We start from the raw sequence: 16,964 nt of genomic DNA on the forward strand, positions 1-16,964 counted from the left end.
CTGTTGAGTCTGGGAATTAAGGGTAGTTGGGACAATGCAGGGAGGAGGAGCTCAGACAATGGATAGATCAGCCATGATCTTAATGAATGGCGGAGCTGGCTGGAAGGGCCAAATGGCCTATTCCTGCTTCTATTACTACGAAACTATAACCCTGCATTTCCCATGGCTAACCCACCTAACCTGCACATCCCTGGACACTGTGGCCAATTTAGCATGGCCAATCCAAATCATGGCCGGTGAGCAATGTCGTGATGTGGAAAATGAACATCAGAACAACAGAAAGGGTCAAGGAGAGGAAATGTATCAGCAATCGAAACTGAATACTAATGTCACAAAAATTGAAATGATACATGGTGAGTCTGAATGTGTGCTGCATTGTAACAAAAGTGAATGAATTAACTGCACACATTGGAAGTGAATAATTATGATCTGAGACTCATTACAGAGACTTTGCTTCAGGATGGCAAGGATTGGGTCCTGGATATTGAGGTGTAGTCAGATGGGAAGTGAGGTAAAGGCAGAGGGTTGGCACTGCTCACCAAAGCACTGAGCACACAGTAGTCTGGTGTCAGCTCGGGTTTCAGGGCCTGATTTCTCTGTCCTCTGATCTCCCTGTTCCCACAGAGTAAGATGTCGGTCTGTTCTCAGCTTTGCTGGACTTCTGCTGAAGCTTTCACGCCTCTTTTACAGCTTCCAGAACAAGAAAACATTCAGTCAATCGAAAGCAAACCCACAATCTCAGCCTGTCACCCATCCAGACTCAGAGTGTATTCAGAGCAGGGAATCAAACAAGAAAAATGAAACAAAATCAAAAATAAATAAATGCTTAATGTTTGTTCATTAGGAAGTAAACCAGAAATAGGGCTGTCCCAGGATTCTGAGAGTGCCCTATTTGAGGAATTCTCTCTCCCTAGATGTAACTATTAGTATTGTTGGGGCCAAGTAACTCGTGTGTCAAATCATTTAAAGCAAAGTAGTCAGGAGAGGAGAACTTGAGCAATTAACTAGCTTCATTCGTTGCCATGGGGAGTCAAACAAAGTCTGACGTATTCTAATGTAATACAGAATGTTACAAGTTTTATGGTAAATCACAAGCACAATCTCCATTAATTATGCAACTGAGGGGCAGTCGTAAGTTTCTCATACGTTGTCCAGACCCACGTTTCTTAAAGTCTACAAATCTGAATGTTATCTTATACTGCAGGTTCAGCTAGGCTCGAATTACTGATAAGGGACAGAGAGAACCAATCCATCATTCTATGGAGTAGCACAGTCTAATGGCCCGAGGAGCAGAGACAGCCTGCAGCTGCAAGGTCAGGCTATCAAAACAGAATTCCTTAGCCAGGGCTCAGACAGCATTATGTTAACAGGCTACATTTTACTGCAAACATTGCTTCGTAACAAAATGGCTTCCACGTAGTTTTGTGTCAGGGGTAGCTAGGTTTTCTATTTTTATTTTTAAAATGCAGCTGATTCCCACAAGTAACTGCAACAGGTGCAAGTCCATCACATGCAATATTCCTCATTGCAGCTTCACGCCGAGTTTTGCATCCTCTGTTCTTCCTGCGCCTTGGCTCCAGCACATTCAGCTTCCTTCCCTCATTCCCATCCCCCCGCCCTGATGGCCAAGCTGACCTGCAAAAGTTCGGTTTGCCCCTCCGTTCTTTCCCAGTTGTCTTTTGTGGGTTTTGAAAACTTTCCCAATCCTCTGATTATAGGAGTTGAATTTATGTTGTCGCTGCACCAGACATTGGTTAGGCCACTTTTGGAATATTGTATGCAGTTCTGGTCTCTCTGCTAGAGGAAGGATGTTGTGAAACTTGAAAGTGTTCGGAAAAGATTGACAGGGATGTTGTCAGGGCTTGAGCTGAACAGGCTGGGGCTGTTTTCTCTCGAGCGCCAGAGGCTGAGGGGTGACCCTACAAACTTTTATAAAATCAGGAGGGACATGGATAGTGTAAATAGACAAGATCTTTTCCCTGGATGGGTCATAGCTTCAGGGTGAGGGTGAGATTTAAAATGAATCTAAGGGGCAACTCCTATATTCAGAGGATGGTGCGTGTAAGGAATGAGCTGCCAGAGGAAGTGGTGGTGGCTGGTACAATTACAGCATTTAAAAGGTACCCAGCTGGTGTAATGGAAAATTAACATTTATTGTGAAATCTATAAAAGCACAGGGAAACAAAGAAGTAAGGGCCTGACTTTGCAGACAGGCAGAAAAAAAATGTAAAGTTAAACCGACCTAACAGCAGACTTACAAGGCCAGTAAACTACCATATCAACAGTCAAGGAATAAGAAAAACAACTCCATACATGAAAAGGACCTCAAATGTTCCGGCTCCTGGCCTTGAGCTGTTGATAAGGAGAAGTGAATCCAGCCAGGACTGACAGTTAAGATGAGTGTTGTAGAGCAAAGAGACCTTGGACTGCAGGTTCATAGTTCCTTGAAATTGGAATTGCAGGTAGGCAGGATAGTGAAGAAGGCGTTTGGTATGCTGGCCTTTATTGGTCAGAGCAGAGAGCACAGGAGTTGGGAGGTTAAGTTGTGGATGTGCAGGGCATTGGTCAGACCACTTTTGGAATACTGTGTTCAGTTCTGGTCTCCCTGCTGTAGGAAATATGTGTGATACTTCGAAAGATTGACAAGGCTGTTGCCAGATTTTGAGGGTTTGAGCTTCATGGAGAGGCTGAATAGGCTGACAGTATTTACCCTGGAGCATCGGAGGCTGCATGGTGATCTTATAGACGTTTGTGAGGGGCATGGATAGGGTGAGTACTTAAAGTCTTTTCCCCAGGGTAGAGGAGTCTGTGGCACAGCAAGGAACCGTAATGACCTCCTCAGGAGACAGACACATGCTGCAACTGACAGGGTACCCTTCATTGTTCTGTTCTTCCCAGGGGCTGAAAAATTACGCCATGTTCTTCATGACCTGCAACACATTATCAATGAGGATGAGCACCTCACCAAGACCTTCCCCACACCTCCACTGCTTGCCTTTAAACAACTGCTAAACATCAAACAGATCATTGTTCGTAGCAAACTGCCCGGCTCTCAGGACAACTCCATGCAACCCTGTCACGGTGGACGCTGCAAGACGTGTCGGATTGTGGACATAGATACCACTATTATGCGTTGGAACACCTCCCACCTTGTACATGGCAGGTACTCATGTGACTCAGCCAACGTTGTCTATCTTATACGTTGCAGGCAAGGATGCCCGGAGGTATGGTACATTGGGGAAACCGAGCAAAGGCTACGACAACGGATGAATGGGCACCGCACAACGATCAACAGACAGGAGGGTTCCCTCCCAGTTGGGGAACACTTCAGTGGTCCAGGACATTCAGCCTCGGACCTTCGGGTGACCATCCTCCAAGGTGGACTTCGGGACAGGCAGCAGAGGAAAGTGGCCGAGCAGAGGCTGATAGCTAAGTTCGGTACCCATAGGGAGGGCCTCAACCGGGACCATGTCACATTACAGGTGATCACCATTGCACTACACACACACACACACACACATATATTCCTACACAAACACACACGGACACAGGCGCCCACACACACCCTTATAGACACACACACTCCCACACGCACCCCCTCACAGACTTAAGACACTCTGCACTCACTACACGCACACACACATTCTCAAACTCACAACTCCCAACCCAGACAGATACACAACACAGACAAAGACCCACATGCACACATATATTTTGTGTGGTGAATTTGTACTTGCAGAGTTACATTGCACTTTGCTCAAAAACTGCATACATTCATGTCGAACTCTGAGCTCAAAAACTGCGTGAATTTATGTAAAACTCTGTTATATCACTTTTTAGATTAGAATCAATCTAAACATCAGGTCATAGACAGAGAACACTGGGGGCTAACTCCTTCAAAATATTGTCTAGCTATCACCACTCTTAACAGCTAACCCGAGGATACAACTTTTAAAAAAAGGGTTTTGTGATTTACACATGAAAGAAGTGAAACTATCACTGTATTCTGACGGATGAAAGGCTTAACAGACAATCAATTTTTCAATGTATGATTTCAGTCACATCACACTGCAAATTTTTGCTATAAATTCTGTGTTACGATCGAGCCCTCCACTATCACCTGATGAAGGAGCGTCGCTCCGAAAGCTAGTGCTTCCAATTAAACCTGTTGGACTATAACCTGGTGTTGTGTGATTTTTAACTTTGTACACCCCAGTCCGACAGCAGCATCTCTAAATCAAGGCAATCGGAGTTTCTTTAAACCGAAAAGTAACGAAGTTTAAATGACGCGACCCCAAAATAAACGAAGCTACAACCCGAAAAATAACGAAGTTCAAATGAAACGAACCCGAAAATAAACGAAGTTTAGGCAATCGGAGTTTTTTTTTAAAACGAAAACTAACAAAGTTAACACAACCCCAACCGAAAATAAATGAAGTTTAAGCGATCGAATTTTTTTCTATTAAAAAGATAACGCCAGAAAATAACCAATCTCTGGAGATTGATTTTGTTTTATTTCTGAAAGCAACGAAGCTTGGGAGAAAGAATTTTTTAAAAAAAAACAAAAATTAACAAAGCTTGGGAATTCAGATTTCAACCCTCCCCTCAGAGTTCAGCAATTTTCGAAGACCACTGTCCGTAAGTACCAAAGCACCCTCAACTTCAATTAATCTCTCCCCCCCTTTTTAAACATTTAACAAGTCCCCCAGACTCAACCATTGCTAAGACCGATCCTTTCGGGCTGGACTGGTCACGTTAGACACCACTTGACTGACAGGAAAACCAAAAGTTCTAAAAATAATCACGTCTGGCAGGCCGAATTCCTCAACACTCAATAGTGAAGGACATTTAACTCGTACACTGCTGTTCACAATCTGTCCGAGCCGAAACGTGTCACGGCACCAAAATGAAGATCTGCGTCTCCTCAAGAGGGGCCTCTTGGTTCGAGATCGGTTAAAGGAATCGACAAATGCGGTGTATTCAAAAAGCAAGGTTCATTAGTTTATTGAATTAAGGTATCTTAACGCAATTCTATCCAGCAACACAGAGATTGAAGCTTCTGTGTTCCGTGATGAAGTTGCGCAATTACATTTGAAAATTGCACATGATTTATATGTTTTTAAAAAAAATAGTAGTCTTAATTACGAGAAAGACCAATCACATATAATAAGGTGACATGATTTACAGCAAGTTAATCCAATGATATTTTCTTTAAGAAGGATATCTAATTTACATAAATTGTCATGCCATGTATTAGTTCAAGGTTAGTTCAAATGGTCAAATAATGTGTCAGTATTCATCTTATGAAAATTCTATTGCCCTCTTATCTTTGAACTGCAAGTTAATTCTGCGAATCAGCAGTATGTTCAGCAGTATGGTTCACAGGCCATTTTGTAGTATTCTTTTAAATCGAGAAGCCATTTTGTTGAAATAAAAATGTACATATTTTGTTGCCTAAATTCCAACTTTAGATCCTCACACCCACCTCCCAATTCAATCTATCACGACCAGACTCGGCAACAGTTTCTTCCCCCAAGCCATCAGGCTCCTTACCACTACATGATTGGACTCTTTTCCATCTGACTATTTTTGCACATTTTTGAATTTCTGCTAGAAAAATGTCTATTATTTATCATTCTTTTATTATGCTGTAACTTGCGTGTTTTGCACTCTGGTCCCTCGAAGTAGAGGAGATGACAGAAACATTGGAAGCTGGTGAGAGAGCGTTCACAAAATTAATCCCGGGAATTGACGTGTTTGCTCATGATGCAATGTTGAGTAGCTTAGCTGAGCATTCGTTCGAGTTTGGAAGAATGAGAGGAGATCTGAATGAATAAATATCAGAATTTTAGTGGGCCTCAAAGGTTAGTTGCCAAAAAGGTAGTGTTCATTTGTGGGAGAGTCTCAGACCAGAAGGAATAGCCTCTAATCTTAAGTGTTTGCATATTTATGATGGAGATGAGGTGGATATCTTCTCTCAGAGGGTAATGAATGACAGGGCTATTGAAGTTCAATCACTAAGTATAGTCAAGGCAGATGTTAGGCAGAATTTTAATCAATAGGGGAATCAATAATAAGGCATGAATGTGGATGTTTGGATTATAATATTAATCATTATGGTAATAAATGGTGGAGCAGATTCGATGGGGTGAATGGATTATTTTGGCCGAAGAGCTGATAAACATCCTGTGGGACCTTGACAGGGGAGATATGGATAAAATGCTTCAACTTATGTATGATATTCAGACCTAGGGTTCCACAGGATCTGTCAGTCAACATTTTTCAGCATTTTTAGGAGAACGGGAATGAGGGTGATAATAGCCACAGTAGAGTAAGAATGGAGGGAGACTGTAGCATTACGATTCACATTTTTGAGGGAAGGAGAAAAGAAAGAATGTTCCACAGAAACCAGAATTGTCTGTTTTGAATTTCTATACTGTGTAGGCAGCAATGTCTTCTGTAATCTCCTTTTACAGGATATGAGAAAGGGAGGATTTACAGCCAGAAATCTCAAAACAAGATCTGATAGAGACAATCAATTCATTGGCACGGGAATATCATCGGCCTTTGAATCTAGTAGAATTTTTTTTATTTCTCTCCTGTCCTGTCTGCTTCACAAGGTTTCAAACATCAGTGAGACTGAGGTATGCATACCTGAGTGAGAGTGTTCCAATGAACTGACTGTGGGAAGAGCTTTAAGCGGGTACACAGCCTGAAATAGCAACACCCATTCGCAGCAGCAATAGACGGAGCACGTTCCATACATGAGTGGTCTTTCAACCGATTGTCAAAGCTGGAGAGAGACAAGGATTCCCACATCATGGAGAAATCATGGGAGCAAAGCAATATCTTCGCCCTTTCCATTCCTCATCCTGGGAGGGAGAGAGAGAGGGAGGAAACACTAAACTGAAGTGAATCCAGGGAGGGAGCAGACTCTGCACAGGTGTCAGATGCTCTCTGTCCTTCTTAACGGTATATTAATTTTTTTCCCCTCAGTTTGATACGTTTATTTATATACAATTTGCATTGTGGAAAAAGATCGCTTCTTTCCTCATGTTCAGAATTAAAAGAGTAGTTACTCATGGGATGGAGCAGAATCTAAGGGATTGGCACGTTGATATAAAATGTAGACATATGTTGCTTCATATGGTGTATATCTGATATTATTCGCTGTGAAAAAAGCCTTGTGGCTATTATTTTTCACATTCTCATCTAGCACTGAAGTTATATTCTGTATTTCTTGTCATCTTTTTTATTGAATAGGACAGCAGAAAGTCATTCAGCAACTTTACTGGTTTGTTTTTCTCAAGTAGCCTTGACATTTCATTTTCATTGTCCTTGATTCAGCTCCATTTCCAGTGCCTTTGTCGGCAGCTTGTTCCAGGTTATTGTCACCGAAATGAAGATTTCCTCCATACACACTTAAGGCTATCTGGCTGCATGAGGGTTTTCAGGTTTCTGTGTCCTGGATAATATGTGATCAGGCATCTGGCAAACTACAGGAATTGTCACCTATGTTATGTTCATTTAACAGTATTGACTGTGATCACGTATTTTGTGAATTTATTTTTGCAGGAAGACACGTAGAAAGAAATCTGAAAGCAAATGATACATCAACTTCTGACAGAGCCACTTGATTCATTGGGATTTGAATATCAGCAACCATTCCAATTGAGAAGACATGTTTGCTTTTGTCTGCTTGAGAGAATTTGAACACTTGTGGCAGGAAGAATACAGAGACACCCAAGTGAGGGAGATTCAGTGCACTGACTGTGAAAGGTGCTTGAAACCAGTTACTCAGTTTGGGGAATCAAAGTCTCACCCCTTACGGTGGAGAGAGACTGTGTACCCATTCTGTTGGTAATTTCAAACCCAGAGCGACACAAGGAAAGCTCTCCCCATGGGGAAACTGTCGAAATGTGGGGACTGTGGGAAAGGGTTCCCTTCCCCGTCAAGTGCTGGAGACTCATAGAAGCATTCACAAAGGGGAGAGGCCATTCTGTGTGTGGGAAGGGATTCAGTTGGCTGTGCAACCAGCTGATGCACTGGCATGTTCACACCGGGGAGAAGTCATTCACTTGCTCCAAGTACAGGAATACATTCGTCAATTCTTCTGGCCTGCTGAAACATCCTTGGGTCCGCACTGGGGAGAGGCTGTTCTCCTGCCCTGAGTGCAGGAAGGGATTTGGTTGGGTGGACAACTTCCGGAGGCACTAGTGAGTTCATGTGCCATCACTGGGATCGAAGGAGCAATGGCCGAGTGGTATTATCAACTGGATTACTACCTCAACTCTGGGAACTCCCGGGTTTGAATCCCACCATGGCAGATTGGAATTTGGTCAGAAATCTGGAGTTCAGAATCTAATGATGAAACCATTTTTAGGGGGAAAACATCCTCATCTGATTCACTCATGACTTTTTTAGGGAAGGAAACTGCTGTTGTGGGAAAGGATTCACTCAGTCGTCCCAGATGCATCCTTTACCCGGTCTGGCCTACACATGACTCCAGACTCTCAGCAATATGGTCGACTTTAAATCCCTGTCCCCACCCCTGCCCCGGGAAATGAGTGGGGAGAAACTTACTTGGATACAGTATATGGGTTGAAATTGCTGAGTGAGGCATTACTTCCTCCGGGTTAAGACTGTATCAAGGATTCAGTTACAAAGGGACACCTCAGTGCTTACCAATAATAAAGCAACTGGGGTGTCAGGGGAGGTCAGGGGTGTGTGTGTGTGTGTGTGCTTTGAGATTCAGCTGTTGAAGAAAAGGAAAGCTACTTTTTGTAATTTTTTTGCTGGGGAGATCATGAAACTGTAACAAAGTTGGGTCGCAATAAAGGTTACCTACATTCGGACTCAGACATTGAAAGATTTAAAATCCAACAGTTTCTGTTTTAAAGCTGCTCACTCAGCTTCCAGCACTACGTTACCAAAGTCGTGTATCAGAAGGAGCAGTGAATCAGTAGCAAGTATCGTTAGAAACTGTTAAGATTTTCATCTCTGCAGGTACTGCATCGTTTCATCAGCATTGTAATGTTTACTGGCAGCAGCAGGAAGTGTTGTGGCTGTGTTCATGAGAAACAACGTTAAAAATAACATAAGACCAGGATATAGTCCAACAGGTTTATTTGGGAGCACTAGCTTTCGGAGCGCTGCTCCTTCAGCAGGTAGCTGTGGAGCAGGATCATAAGACACAGAATTTATAGCAAAAGACCAGTGTCATGCAACTGAAATGATATATTGAACAAACCAAGATTGCTGTTAAATCTTTCATCTTTTAGAATGGCTTGCAGGTTTCAGTTCATTAATATGCAAATCCTAGAACTTCTTTTAAGGCATATCCTCGAGATAACTTAAGGTAGATAGGATAGTGAAGAAAGCGTTTGGTATGCTTTCCTTTATTGGTCAGAGTATTGAGTCCAGGAATTGGGAGATCATGCTGCAGCTGTTCAGGACATTGGTTAGGCCACTGTTGGAATATTGCATGCAATTCTGGTCTCCTTCCTATCGGAAGGATTACAGATTATATTACAGTGTGGAAACAGGCCCTTCGGCCCGCCGAAGCACAACCCACCCATACCCCTACATTTACCCCTTACTTAACACTACGGGCAATTTAGCATGGCCAATTCACCTGACCTGCACATCTTTGGACTGTGGGAGGAAACCCACGCAGACACGGGGAGAATGTGCAAACTCCACACAGTCAGTCGTCTGAGGCGGGAATTGAACCCGGGTCTCTGGCGCTGTGAGGCAGCACTGCTAACCACTGTGCCACCGTGCCACCCATAAGATGTTGTGAAACTTGAAAGGGTTCAGAAAAGATTTACAAGGATGTTGCCAGGGTTGGAGGATTTGAGTTATAGGGAGAGGCTGATCAGGCTGGGGCTGTTTTCCCTGGAGCGTCGGAGGCTGAGGGGTGACCTTATAGAGGTTTATAAAATTATGAGGAGCATGGATACGATAAATAGACAAAGTATTTTCCCTGGGATCGGGGAGTCCAGAACTAGAGGGCATTCCTTTTGGGTGAGAGGGGAAAGATATAAAAGAGATCTAAGGGGCAACTTTTTCACGCAGAGGGTGGTACGTGTATGGAATGAGCTGCCAGAAGATGTTGTGGAGGCTGGTACAATTGTAACATTTACGAGGCATTTGGATGGGTATATGAATAGGAAGGGTTTGGAGGGATATGGGCTGGGTGCTGGCAGGTGGGATTAGATTGGGTTGGAATGTCTGGTCAGCGTAGACGGATTGGACCGAAGGGTCTGTTTCCATGATGTACATCTATAAGACTCTATGACTCTATTTTATTAAAAGAAGTGACAGCTCAGACAATGCATGGAAGGTGTGAGGTTCAAGTCTGTCAGTATCCCAATCTTGAGTCAGACTGGTTCTATTTCCAAAGTAGGAATTTATAAAATTATTACATGCATTGACTGCCTGCAGATTGTGCACTTTTTGAGCAAAATACAATGTATTTGCAAATATAATTCCGGAAATTCACCCTATTGACTTACGTGCATGTGTGTGTGTGAGAGAGAGAGAGAGAGACTGTATACTGTAGTGGAGTCACATGTAGTATGACATCAACCCAAGGTCCATTTGAAGCCATCCTCATGGCTATTGATACCCAAGTTTGGAATCCAAGTTGAACTTAGCCTCTGCTCGGCCACCAGAAATGATTACGCAGTTACACAACACACATTGGAGAGTGTAAGGTGGGACTTGTCTTTTGATTTGCAGAAGGTGGGAGGCTCTGGATGCTGTGATCCAGGGCAAACACATGCTGGTGGACATTCGGCTCAGAGAGATGGAGCTGAAAGCCAAGCTGCAGACCTTTGATGAAAAAGATAACCAGACATTTTATTCCAGGAGTTGGTCATTCCTCTCCGGACAGACCCTTCTGATTGAGTCAGTGGACAGGGTCAGGAGGTGTGAGCGTGGATCAGGCAGGTAAAGGGGATCTGAGAGAGGGCTACAAGGGCGTGGAGGAGCGAACTGACTGGGTGCTGGGATTACGATCAACATTGGGGAGGTGGTGGTAAGGGACAGAATAGTGACAGGGATTGTCTCCGGTCTCCACAGTTGGTAGCAGGAGGCCAGATGACATTGGTGTCTATCTGGTGCCAGGATTCGGGAGCCAATGTGCTCAGGGCTGAAGATGTGGGAAAGGGAGGTTACAGCAGGTGTGGTCCACAAATGTCAGGAGAAAGCCTCTGCTGAGGCTGCGTGAAAAGTTAGAAGCTAACTCTGGACCGCACAGTGGTTAGTACCGCTGCCTCACAGGACCAGGGGTCCATATTTGATTCCATCCTTGGGCAACTGTCGGTGTGGACTTTGGCACGTCCTCCTCCTTGTGTCTGTGTAGGTTACCTGCGAGTGCTCTGGTTTCCTTCCACGGTCCAAAGATCTGCAGTTTAGGATGGATTGGCCATGCTGAAGTGTGCAGATTAGAGTGGGTTAGCCATGAGGAACTGCAAGGCTGTAGGGTCAGCAGATGGGTCTGGATGGGATGCTATTTGGAATGTCAGTGTGAATTCGATGGGCCGAATGGCCTGTCAGAATTATGATTCTCCTGCTTTCACCACGTATATATTGAGAAATGATTGACACAAGTCTGCTGTGGGAGGAGTGGGTTCCAGTTCGTGAGATATCAACACCGGTCCTGTGGAAGGTGGGATTTGGGCAGTCTCTCCACCCCACCCTCTGCCCCCCTGTCCAATCTCTCCCCACCCACTGTCCCCATCCATTCTCTCTCAACCCCCACCCCTCTGCCCTGCATTCTCTTCCTCCCCACCTCTGCCCACCAGTCTTTCTCTTTCCCTCACCATCGGTCCCCACAATCTTCTCCATTCCCATCACCCTCTGTTCCCCCCAGTGTTCTCATCCTCCCACCCTCTGTCCCCCTGTCAATTATCTCTCTCTCACCCCCTGACACTCTGCCCCTCCGTCCATTCTCTCTCCTTCTCTTCCACCCACTCCCTGTCCTTGCGGATGCTTCAAACCCTCTTCGATCGCTGTGTCAAACCCTTCTAGGAAGAGAGAAAGAGAATGGATGTTGATGACTCTACCTGGTAGACACGGCTGCACGAGAAATGACTCACCTTTAAAATTGAGAATAGCTAAAATGATATATTCAGAAATATCATGAAAGCATGTTCAACTTTATAGAAAAGCTGCAGACATCTTTCTGAAACTTGCATTCAAATATGTCCAGTTAGTCCACAGTTGAGGACAGGGTGTAATTTGTGGATGGCCTATTCCTAGTCTTGTGAAATTGATTCTGACTATGCAGAAATAGAACCATAGAGTTGTACAAACCCGTCGGTCCATGCTGACCAGGTATCTTAAATTAATTTTGGCCCATATACCCATCCAAATGTCTTTTAAATTTTGTAATTGTACCAGCCTCCACCACTTCTTCTGGCAGCTAATTCAATACATGCACCACCCTTTGCGTGAAAAATTTGCCCCTTAGGTCCTTTTTATATCTTTCCCCTCTCACCCAAAATGAATGCCCTCTAGTTCTGGACTCTCCCACCCCAGCGAAAAGACCTTGTTTAGTTAAACTATCAATGCCCCTCATGATTTTATCAATCTCTATAAGGTTTTATAAACCCTCAGCATCCAACGCTGTATGAAAAACAGCCCCAGCCTATTCAGCCTCTTCCTGCAGCTGAACCCCTCCAAACTTTGCAACATATTCGTAATCGTTTTTGAACCCTTCTAAGTTTCACAACATCATTGCTACTCATGATTAATAGGTTGTGAACAATCTATCTTGTTCAGGGCATAAGAGGGGGCATTTGTTGAGGGGAATTAACTTTCAAACTTTTTTTCTGACCCTGAGGTCCCTTTATATCTTTTCCCTCTCAACCGAAATCTATGCCTCTAGTTTGGGACTCCCCCACCCTGGGGAAAAGACATTCAAAAGTTGAGGAGTCACACAAAATGCCAACGCAATAAAATGTCGAGCTACAGGTTTAAAAAAATGTGGCTTCAGCTTTTTTTTTAAACTCCTGTTGACATTTGACATTCGGGTACAAAATCTGGTCAACAACACCAGCATCGCCACAGACCACACTGCGCATACTCCTCGGTGTCAGTAAGTACTGCGCCTGTTCATTACTTAACAAGAACTGCGCATGCCCCACGCTGGCCGCAATTATGGACCGCGACCTTCTTTTGATGGACCAATGAGGAGCTCGGGATGACCGGAAGGAGCCTGATTCCTTTGTCAGTCAGAGCCTTGCCGTTGTCTGAATACGGAAGTTTGACCATGAGCTTCTGAAGCTGCTACTGCTGTTGTTCCTCTCTGAATGAAGATTGAGCTTCACCCCAGACTGCAACTTCTTTCCTCTGTCCAACATCTGTGAGTACGGCACTTTATTTTCTCACCCCCTTTTCCATTTTTTTTTTCATTCTGGGGTTCAATTTTTGTTTTGCAGTAATTGAAAGGAAAGGGAGTGAATCCCGGCGAGGGGAGAGAGTCTGGAAAAGTTGGTCCAAGATTGTGTCTCAGTTAGCAAACACATGGCAAATGTAGTAGCACAATGTGAAGTTATCGCATTTGCTTGTTTTAAAAAAAAAGCAGAAAGGAGACGCATTCCTTAAATAGTGATATATTGGGATGTGAAGAAAGTGAGGACTGCATATGCTGGAGATCAGAGTCGAAAAGTGTTGGGCTGGAAAAGCATAGCAGGTTCAGGCAGCATCTGAGAAGCAGGAGATTCGACATTTCAGGCACGAGCCCTTTATCAGGAATGATGTGTTGATGTACAAATAGGCCTCAGCGTCCTTCTATATCAGCAAGCAATGAGCAAGGCAAGTGGTACATTAGCAAGAGGAATTGAGTTCAGAGGTGGTGATGTCTTCCTGCAGTTGGGAGAGGGGGGGGGGGGGGGGGAGGGGTTCATTGAATATATTCAAGGCTGAGTTCATTTGAATTTTCGACAACAAGGAAGTGGATGGTTATGGGGGGAGGCAAGAAAATGGGTTTAAGACCAGTATAGAACAGTTAGACAGGCAGACAGTGCAGAAACAGACTGTTCTGTCCAACTAGTCCATGCTGACTATGTTCTCAAACTAAACTAGTTGCACCTGCCAGTGTTTGTCCCAAATCTCTCCGAACCATTCCTATTCATGTGCTGATCCAAATGCTTTTTAACCCTTTTAACTGGACTACATCCACCACTTGAACTGAATTGAATTTATTTATTGTCACATGTACTGAGGCACAGTGAAAAGTGTTGTCTTGCGATCACATAGTTAAGTAGCAGAGTAAATAATAGGTAAACAGCGGCAAAAACAAAAACAAAGGTTCAGGCAAATCCTGTGTTCTAACAATAGTAGGGTAGAAACTGTTACAAAACTGACTGGTGCGTTTGTTCAGGCTTCTGTACCTTCTCCCTGATGGTAGAGGTTGTAGACAAACATTGCCAGAGTGGGATGGATCTTTAAGAATGCTGGTGGCTTCCCTTGACAGCAGGCCTGGTAGATGGATTCTATAGATGGGAGGTTGGCCTTTATGATTGTCCGGGCTGAGTTCACCACTCTCTGTAACCGTCTCGAATCTTGAATGGTACAGTTGCCATACCAGGTAGTGATACATCCAAGACAGCTTGTTGTGGATGACCACTCCCAGGAGCTTGACACTCTCCTCTCATTCCACCTCTGTGCTGTTAATGTGTATGGGGGCATGTGTAACATCCCGCCAAAAGTCAAATAACGTGTTTCTTGGTTTTGCGATCATTGAGATCTAGTTTGTTTTCAGTGCATCATTTTTCCAGGTCTTCCATCTCCCGTCTGCAGTCTGTTTTGTTGCCATCTGAGATTTGACTGACTATAGTGGTGCCAGTGAACTTGTAAATGGCATTAGTCTTGTATTTGGTGACGCAGTCATGGGTATACAGTGAGTACAGTAGGGAGCTGAGTATGCACCCCTGGAGGGCTCCAGTGTTGAGTGTTAGTGAGGATCACATATTGTCCCCAGTCTTCACTGATTGTGGCCTGTGGGTCAGGAAACTGAGGATCCAGTTGCAGAGAGTGGGGCTTAGTCCGAGATCACGAAGTTTAGTAATCAGTCTCGAGGGGAAAACAGTGTTGAAGGCTGAACTGTAGTCAAGTTGGATTCTTACGTACCTGTTCTTGGTGTCAAGATGTTCTAGGGAGGAGGGAAGGGCAAATGATATGGCATCTGACGTGGATCCCAATTTGCCGATAGGCAAATTAGAGTGGGGCAAGAGTAGTGGGAAGGCTGGAGTTGATTAATGCCATGACCAGCTTTTCAAAGCAATTCATGACCACCAAAGTTAGGGCAACTGGGAGGTAGTCATTGAGACATGCTACATGAGTCTTCTGAGGCACAGGGATGATGTTGGCCCTCTTGAAACAGGCAGGGACAATGGCCTGCTGCTGGAAGAGGCTGAAGGTGTGCGAGAAGACCTCTGCCAGTTGATCTGCACATACTCTGAGTGCACGGCCTGGTCCTACGTCTGATCCCATCGCTTTCCTTGGATTCACACGAAGGAAAACTGATCTGACCTCTGGGCTTTCTCTGGACATTCATTCCACACACAAACTACTCTCTTAAAAAAGGGTGCTTCTGATGTCTTTTTAAAATCTTTCTCCTCTCGCCTTAAAAATGTGCTCCCTAATCTTGAAGCTCACATCTGAGCGAAAGGACATCTCTATCCTTTGTGATTTTATAATCCTCTGTGAGGTCACCTCTATGCGCCAGTGAAAAAAAATCCCAGTGTATCCACCTAGATGTAGGTAGATTAATATCCAGTCATGATCTGTTGAATGCTGGTGCAGGCTTGAAAGACCAAATAGCCTACTCCTGCTCCCAAGTTTCTCTCACTGTGTCCAGAACAGCAAGAGACCATAAGACACAGGAGCAGAAATTAGGCCAATCAGCCCATTGGCTCTGCTCCACCATTCAATCATGGCTGATAAGTTTCTCAACCCCATTCTCCAGCTTTCTCCCCTTGATACTCAAGAACCTATCATCTGTTTCAGTCTTAAATATACTCAGTGACTTGGCTACCGCAGCTTTCTGTGGCAGTAAATTTCATAGATTCACCACTGTCTGGCTGAAGAAGTTTCTCCTTATCTCCATTCGAAAAGATCTTCCGTTTACTCGAAGGCTGTGCCCTCGAGTCCCCATCTCTCCTACCAGTGGAAACATCTCCCCCAACATGCACTCTGTCCAAGCCATTCAGCATTCTTATGTTTCAATTAAATCCCCCCTGAGTGTAGGCCTGTTAATCAGCATGAACCAGACTTTTCAGGATGAGGCAGAGCAGGGAATAGGTTCAGTAAAATGAGAATGAAAGGAGAGTGTGTGGGATGGAGATTTTCAGCTTTTAGGGAATAAGGGAGGAAAGAGAGTTTGCTATAAATTATAATCGATCGGATGGAATAATGGACCGAGGATTGGCAGATGGAGTTTAATTTAGATGAACGTGAGGTGTTGCATTTTAGGAAAGCAATCCAGGACTTAACCAGTTAATGGGGAATGTTGCTAGTGAGGGTGAGAATAGGTAGACAGGGCAGATGAATGCGTGGCTGAGGAACTGGTGCATGGGAGAAAGGATCCAAAAATGTGAATATTGGAATCTCTTCTGGGGTAGAAAAGACCTGTACAAGAAGGATGGATCGCACCCGAATTAGAAGGGGACTAATATATTGCTGGAAGATTTGTGAGAGCTGCTCAGGAGGATTTAAACTAGTAAGGTAGGGGTGGGGGGGGGGGCAGGGATTGCTGGGACCCAGAGAAATAGTGAGGAAAGAGATCAGTCTGTGACTGGTCCAGTTGGAAAAGGGACTGAGTTAAACAATCAGAGCAGGAAGTAACAAAGCAGAGAACAAGGTAGGACTGGTAAATTAAACTGCATTTATTTCAATTGCAAGAGGCCGAACAGGGAAGGCAGATGATGGATAGGAACTTGGGACTGAGATAT

Source organism: Chiloscyllium plagiosum, unplaced genomic scaffold (assembly GCF_037043375.1).
Source record: "Chiloscyllium plagiosum isolate Xiang-an unplaced genomic scaffold, Cpla_swu_hap1 HiC_scaffold_27, whole genome shotgun sequence".
NCBI classification, from domain to species: domain Eukaryota; kingdom Metazoa; phylum Chordata; class Chondrichthyes; order Orectolobiformes; family Hemiscylliidae; genus Chiloscyllium; species Chiloscyllium plagiosum.